Source organism: Schistocerca piceifrons, chromosome 8 (genome assembly GCF_021461385.2).
Source record: "Schistocerca piceifrons isolate TAMUIC-IGC-003096 chromosome 8, iqSchPice1.1, whole genome shotgun sequence".
In the NCBI taxonomy this organism is placed as follows: domain Eukaryota; kingdom Metazoa; phylum Arthropoda; class Insecta; order Orthoptera; family Acrididae; genus Schistocerca; species Schistocerca piceifrons.
In genome coordinates this window covers 105,063,364-105,071,842 of record NC_060145.1, presented here as the reverse complement: position 1 = coordinate 105,071,842, position 8,479 = coordinate 105,063,364, and the positions used below count along the sequence as shown (strand labels likewise).

General features: G+C 44.5%; 1 pseudogene; it reads right to left on the bottom strand.

Moving 5' to 3' along the window:
• Positions 1 to 7,706: 7,706 nt before the first annotated feature.
• Positions 7,707 to 7,823, bottom strand: LOC124712893 (annotated as a pseudogene).
• Positions 7,824 to 8,479: the final 656 nt, after the last annotated feature.

Genomic DNA, 8,479 nt, shown 5'->3' with positions numbered 1-8,479 from the left:
AACACAAACTTGTGTGTTTTTAAATGGACACCCTCTATTATTTCGTATGCAATCAATAGCATGGCATACATCAATTACATCCCGAGAAATTGCGGAGCGAAGTTGACAATTGAAGTAAATGAAGCGCACAGCCAGCGCACGTCCTGAGACTAAAGCGTGCACCTCACGCTACCTGTGTCAGGGGCTCATACAATGGGAAGGTATGCACAACCCACAAAAATAAACAAGTAACACGTCCGACGCAAAGTTAAGTTCTCAAACTGTAGCGTATGTTTATTCTAGCGAAATGACAGCTAGAGCTACAGTTAGAGATAACACACTTGAATTCATTTTCCCAAACACATTTACTAGTGCCCTGTCGCCCGCAGAAACTATATTGTTGTGAATTACATCCAGCATATAAAATACACCCGCATCTTGACCAATGAAACTGTGTCACGTCAACATATCTTCGAAGTGCCTTCCGTTTGCATCAATACACGTTTGCAGACGGGTATCGAGAGAGTCCTTCACAGATGGGAGATACAGATATTGCCACAAACGCCGCAGTAAAACGATGTTGCGTATCGTTTACTGTCGTTGGGAGTTATTGATACACTCTCTCTGTCTGCGCCCCAGAGAAAGAAGTCTAATGGCGTCAACTCGGGGGACCGTGCTGGCCCTCGCAGAGCACTTCTCCCGCCCCATCCACCTATTTGGAAATGTCGCATCTAGAACGTCTCTGGAAACTTTTGCGTTGTGTGCGGGGCATCCATCATGTTGGAACCACATTGATAGACGAGTTTCCAATCCTAGATCCTCCATGAGGAGCGTTCGTGCATGTTGAAGAAATTACGCATATCACTGTCCACTCAACGTTCCTCGGTAAATAAAGGGACCTACAATACAGTTAGCAATGATGTCGCACCAAACATTGAAACTCCAGTGTTGTTGATGAGCAACTTGGCGAATCCAGTGGGGATTTTGCACGGACCAGTAGTGTATGTTCCGCAGATTCAGATTACCATGATTTGTAAATGAAGCCTCGTCCGTAGCAACGTAGTGCTTAGGAATACTGGATTACCTTGCAACTGCTGAAGTGGAAAACGACAGAATGCAGTGTGGGACTCAAAATCATTCCCGTACGGTACTTGGTGCAGTGAGGTACGGAACGGATGGACCCGATGCCGATGCAAGATTCTGCACACATTACTGTAGCTCATTCCTACACCTCGTGCAATTTCTCGTACACCCACCTAAGGATTGTGCACTACAGCAACCAGAACAGCAACTTCGTTTCCATTGCCAGTCACTGGCGTTGTACGTCGACGTTTCGTGGGAGCCCAGCTCTCTGTTTCCGTGAGTGTCTTGCAGATGTTGCCAATGGTTCGACGTGACGGACACCGCCGATCTGGGTAGCGTTCAGCATACAGTGTCAAAGCTGCGGTGGCATTTCTGTGATATTAGCCATAAATAAAAATAATATATAGCTTTTCTTCATTGCTGAAGGCCTGCATATAGACTAGATGACCGCAAATGTAACAAGCCACATGAGAACAGGTTTTAATGTGGCAACGAATGTGAATTACGTTACAGTATGAGAGCAGTTCAGCAGACCAGATTAGGAGACACTTGTACACTGAAGGTAGGGCGTGCCGTGGTGATATCGGTATGTTGACAGCAGGGTACAGGCGCCAGTGCAAGCAACCTCTGCTCTGGGCACAGTAGTACATGCGATGCATTATGTCAGAAAAAATGACGCCGTTGCTATCGTTTACAAGCCACATATTTCAGAACTTATGAGGTTTAGGAACGTGAAACCAAGTGTGTTACCACTAATTCTACCTCTAGTTGTCATTTCGCAACAATAAACATTATGAGCAGGACATCCATTATTCTAATACCGCATTATTTGACAGATTATAAGAGGTGGACCGGTTCAAGTCAGGTACAGCTCAAGAAGGGGCTAAACTATCCCCCTTTAGGAGTGCCATCAATGAAATATGGGCCAATGATGTGTTGTTATAAAATACCACACCATACATTAACACTCCACTGACGTAGTACATCAATCACATTACGATTACTGGCAGCTTGAGGTGCACGCTTGAGTCTCAGGACGTGCGCTAGCTTGGTTAAAATGGCTCTGAGCACTATCGGACTCAACATCTTTGGTCACCAGTCCCCTACAACTTAAAAGTACTTAAACCTAACTAACCTAAGGACATCACACACATCCATGCCCGAGGCAGGATTCGAGCCTGCGACCGTAACAGCAGCGCTGTTCCAGACTGAGGAGCCTAGAACTGCTCGGCCACTCCGGCCGGCGTGCGCTAGCTGTGCGCTTCATTTATTCCAAGCGTCAACTTCGCTTCGCAATTTCTCGTGCATACACTGTATTCAACCATTCAGATTAGTTTATGAAATGTTCTATCTGCCTGCCATCAATGCCAATGATGTGGCGCAGACGAATAGCAAAATTCCGCATGACTCGCTCAAGTGTCTGAACATAGATGCTTTCGATGACCCCCTGAATGGTTCTTTTCAGCTCAGCAATGGTTTTGGGGCTATTGCTGTACACCTTGTCTTTAATATAGCCCGACCAAAAGGAGTCACATGTGTTGAGATCCGGAGAATATGGTGGCCAGTCGAGGTCCATTCCAGTGGCCTCTCGGTACCCCAGAGAAAGTATGCGGTCCCCAAATGCTCCTCCAGGACATCATACACTCTCCTGCTTCGGTAGCGTCGAGCTCTGTCTTGCATGAACCACATCTTGTCAAAATTAAGCTCACTTTAGAGAAGGGGGGTGAAATCACCTTCCCAAAACCTTCAAGTACCGTTCAGTAGTTACCGTGTCATCGAGGAATATCACACCGATTATTCCGTGACTGGACATTGAACATCACACACATTCACGCCCGAGGCAGGATTCGAACCTGCGACCGTAGCAGCAGCGCTGTTCCAGACTGAGGCGCCTAGAACCATTCGGCCACTTCGGCCGGCGTAATTGTATGTGGTAGCTGTAAATTATCAAGCGCTCCTGTGGGAAATGCTTTCATGTAATAAAGTGAACTAATACTTCATGTGTTGTAGTTCTGATGAGCCACCTCTCTGAGCAAACAAAGAACCCACTGATATGGCCGGTCGACTGTATTTTCGTCTGGTCCTAACATTTATCACATGAGACACGCGCGTTACCCGAGTGAACGAAACGCGAGGAAAAACGAACGGTATTGCTAGGTTCTGTTCGAAGTAATGTATAGATAGACTGCTACTACTGCATGGCTGTAGATGCGGTCGCTAACAGTGACAATGGCTGCCGCTGCTGGTTCTTCTCAAGGTTCAAACAGAATCGGCGGATATGATGTCCGCTTCGCCATACCTTTTATGCATGGGTGGCGCCACATTCTTATAGTTTTCTGTCTTCAAGAAAATAGTAACGTTGCAAACCACACAGGAGACCGATGGCTGGAGCCTGCTCGCTTATGCACAGTAACTGACAGCGTCCTTTCCCTCAAAGTGGTTTCCTGCACTGGTAAAATCCCAACTATCGGAACAGCATTTTTCACTGTATCTCTACGCCTCCTACGAGTAAATCGACGCCTGTTAAAAAACTTTTTTAACCATTACTATTATCTTCAGTAAATTAATAAGTACTTTCAGAATGACATCAGCTGAAATATGTTTCCACATTGAAGTTCCTTGCTGTCTTAGGAATAAATACCATAAAGTTTCTTTCTCTAGGAAGTTTGTTTAACTGTTTAATTCACGATTCCTTTTTAAGTACCGCGAAGTAAAATTGATAGGCAAACTAGAGATACACCCGTACGACACTGATTGCTAAAGGTCTCGCCTTAGCCACCAGATTTGTAGATTTATTCTTTTGTTTTAGACTTCGTACAGCCAACCACGCTTGCTTATCAGCACAGTATGGACTAAATGGACTAGGCGTGAAAGGTAAGTTCGCCTTGCTCCGACCAAATGGATATGAACATGTTAACGATTAGAATCATCAGTAACACGAATTACACTGTATAGTGTCAGCTGCCCCTACCACAAAACAAAGAATGGAACTACTGTGAAATATCGACATCATTTCATTATACGTGACTGACCCTACCACAAAACAAAGAATGGAACTACTGTGAAATATCGACATCATTTCATTATACGTGACTGACTGTAAACGAAACAAACCCCATGTGTCACTCTCCGTCATGACATGCGTAGCAGTGATCTTGTCGTGTATACATTTACATATTCAAAGAGGACACTAATGTTTTTGAAATTACTCAAGTACTTATCACTTACTGAACTGCGATTTCGTAGAATAAATTCAGTCTCTGTGTAATCTCACTTACGTTTTTCATATTCGGCCAAGAAATATTTCTGGCACCATGTAAGTAATAAGAATATACGTAGTCCTTCATTAATGCTTTGTCTGATACTTTCATTCAATGCAGTGCAAAACTAAACTTCGTCTGCGTCGCATGAAAGTACTAAATACTTTCAACTTCTTTTAGCTCTAGATTTACTGAAGTACTTGCTTAAAATCATTAAAATTACATGTGACAAAAGAATTTTTGTATCTGAATAACAGTCAACTGAACAGAAATTTATTACTTGAGCAGACGGCCATTGTACTCATGTTCAGTTTCAAACTGGTACTCAGAACGGTTTAATGCTGTCCTTATTCTTTTTTACTCAAGGTACTGACCTCAGTCTTGACTTATATAAAATTCCGTTCGCATTGTGTGCATGATCGTAGTTTGTGATGAGTATCAACAACGCAGAAAATTCGGTAGTACAACACTCACGGGATGTATTACGCGTTATCATTCCTGAAAGAAAGTTTCAATTTGCGATGCACTCACCTCCTCACACTGAAAAGTTCCATCAGCCATCAGCTCTTAGAAGACGATATAAGTTATTTGGGCTAAGAAACATTAAATTAATTTCTGTACTGCTAAAAACCTAAAATATTCTTTGGTGGTAAGAGATGAGACAGGATAAAAGAGTGAACTGTATACTTTTTTTCGGGTGCATACAATGACGAGAGTCTGAAATGTAATTAAGTACTAAACAAGATCCAAGTTAAGCATTGTTTGTGTTATGACTAGCTGTCGATTTTGGAGGTAGATATTGCCCTTAGCTCCCCAGAGACCCGGACAGCTTGGCAACAGTCTTCAGGCCGCAGGTTGGTTTGATGCAGCTTTCGTCGCTATTCTGTACTGTCCATGCATCTCTGCATAAACACTGTAACCTACATCCACCTGTATCTGCTTACTGTGGTCATCGCTTGGTCTGCCTCTACAATTCTTACCCTCCAAACTTCCCTGCACTAGGAAATCAAGGGTTGCTTGCGGTGTCCTATGAACCTAACGCTTTTTACTTAGTTACAATAAATCTTGTTTCTTCCAAATTTTTCAGTAAATCTTCATTGGTTATTCAATCTGTCCTGCAAATCTTCAGCATTTTTCTGACTCTTCTGTAATACCCCATTTTAATACCTTCAGCTCTGTTATTTTCTATACTGTTTATTGTTCACGTTTCACTTCCAAATAAGGCTAAACGTCAAACCAAAAAACACTTTCTAAGATATTTATATTATATTTTAACGTATTTCTAATATATAGTAACTCTTTTATTGGAGTTTTTAGTATGCTCTTTGCTTGTGTCTCCTCTAGTTATTTTACGATATAGCAAAACACGTCAACTTCTATTATCGTCTCATTCGGTAATCTAATTTCCTTAAAAAAATCTTCTGGTTCAACTACACTCGACTGCCCTTCGTTTCCTCCAGTTGAATTTACCTTATAACAACTTTTCGAGACGCTGTTCATAAAAAGTCATTGAAAAGATTTAACTTCTGTTTTTCTCTCTGAGAGTTAATTTCCTTTACTATCGTTTCCCTGGCTTCCTTGGCTGCTTCCTGCATGTACATACTGAATAATATAGGAGATATGTTACACCTTTCTATTACTTCTGTTTGTTCCATATTTTTTAGGGGCCATTAAATGTGTAGATTCCCATTGCACCTCTTGTTGTAACAGTCAGGCAGAATGTCAATCACAACATATTATAGTAAATGAGTTGAGAATCTGCTCAATTCACTATATCCACCACCTTAATGCTACCATATACACTGTAGAGCCAGAGCAACTGGTAAACCCACCTCATATCGTGTAGGGCCCCCACGTACACGCAGAAGTGCCGCAGTACGACGTGGCATGGAGTCGCCTAATGTCTGAAATAGTGCTGGAGGATACTGACACCACGAATCCTGCAGGGCTGTCCATAAATCCGAAAGTGTACGAGGGGGTGGAGATCTCCTCTGAGCAGCACGTTGCAAGACATCCCAGATATGCCAGTTCATGTATGGGGTGTTTGGTGGTCAGCGGAAGGGTTTAAACTCAGAAGAGTGTTCCTGGAGCCACTCCGTAGCAATCCTGGACGTCTGGGGTGTCGCATTATCCTGCTGGCATTGTCTTAGCTTCGTCTGAATGCACAATGGGCATGAACGGATGCAGGTGACCAGACAGGATGCTTATGTACGAGTGACCTGTCAGAGTCGTATCTAGACGTATCAGGGGTCCCGTATCACTCCAACTGCACACTCCATTACATAGCCTCCACCAGCTTGAAAAGCTTGGATTCATGGGGTTGTCTCTATACTCGTACATGACATCCATTCGCTCGATGCAATTTAAAACGAGACTCGTTCGACCATACAACATATCTCCAGTAATGAACAGTTGAATGTCAGAGTTGATGGGCCCAAACGAGGCCTAAAACTTTGTGTCGTGCAGTCATCAAGGGTACATGAGTGGGCCTTCGGCTCCGGAAGGCCATACTGATGATGTTTCGTTGAATGGTTCGTACGCTGAGAGGTGTTGATGGTCCAACATTGAAGTCTGCAACAATCTGCGGAAGGGTTGGACTTCTCTCACGTTGAGCTATTGTCTTGAGACGTCGTTGATCCCGTACTTGGAGGATATTTTTCCGGTCGCAGGGATGTCGGAGACTTGATGTTTTACCGAATTCCTGATATTCACGGTACGCTCATCGCTTCATCGCTACCTTGGAGATCCTGTGTCCCATCGCTCGTGCGTCGCCTATAACACCACGTTCAAACTCACTTAAATCTTGATAACCGACCATTGTAACAGCAGTAACCGATCTAACAACTGCACCAGACACTTGTTTTCTCATAGAAGCGGTGCCGACAGCAGTTCTGTATTCTAGCTGTTTACGTTTCTCTGTATTTCAATAGACATACCTGTACTCGGTTTTTTTTATGCGCTTCATTGTGTTTCTTCACGAAACAACTAATTTCTTCAGTTCTGTTTTTTGTTGTTGGTGGTGGCGTAATACGTCCAGCATGCGAAGTATTTGCTCGGATCTCTTGCAGTCGCTACTCCGATTGTCACGCTATCGTGTTAGGTTATTAGGAAAATTAGTTATCTGAAGATGCAAGGGTATTATTGTGTATTGAGTGGCAGTTCATTCACATATATAAGAAATAGCACTCCGTCTTCAGGCCACAAGTGGCCCATCGGGACCATCCGACCGTCTTTTCATCCTCAGTGGAGGATGCGGATAGGAGGGGCGTGTGGTCAGCACACCGCTCTCCCGGCCGTTATGATGGCTTTCTTTGACCGGAGCCGCTACTATTCGGTCGAGTAGCTCCTCAATTGGCATCACGAGGCTGAGTGCACCCCGAAAAATGGCAACAGCGCATGGCGGCTGGATGGTCACCCATCCAAGTGCCGGCCACGCCCGACAGCGCTTAACTTCGGTGATCTCACGGGAACCGGTGGATCCACTGCGGCAAGGCCGTTGCCTATATAAGAAATAGGGGTGCACTCTAATACGAAACGTTACATATTTACTAAAACTGCAAATTTACTAATATTTGTTCTCCTTCAAAGTGTGGTTGAATTATTCCGTACTGTTTTTTCAGACTGCTCAAACCGACAATTCCACGAAACTTAAGCTTCTCCGTGTGTGCATCATAATCCTCATAAATAATAGCCTTGGGCAGATACACAGAAAATAATATGCAGTAGCATTTTGTTGTTTAAGTTCCGGAATAATGATTGAATATATGCGTGAACAATCGGGCAACACTTCCCAAATTTAACGGTGTCGTGCTATTGTGAGTAGTTTCTATCGCATTGTGGTTCTGTTGCCGCGGACAGTTCTGCCGACACCGAACGTCAGTGTGCTGGCGAGGCTCGCAGCCGTTTTTAATCTAGGCGGCTTTCGCTGGTGCAGCTGGACCGGACTGGAATCGTCCGCGCGCTGCTGGGGGTCCGCACCCGTATTTCTTGCGCTGCGCTCGGCAGAGGGGCCGTGCGGCGGGGAGTATTAATGCTCGCCTTTTGTCGTCGCGGAGGGAGCCGTGCGGACGGCAGCTGTCGCCGGCAGCCGGCCCGGCGCTGACGACAAGAACGTCGACCCGGCCACAAGGGGGGCCAACTGTCCGCCATTTGTCCGG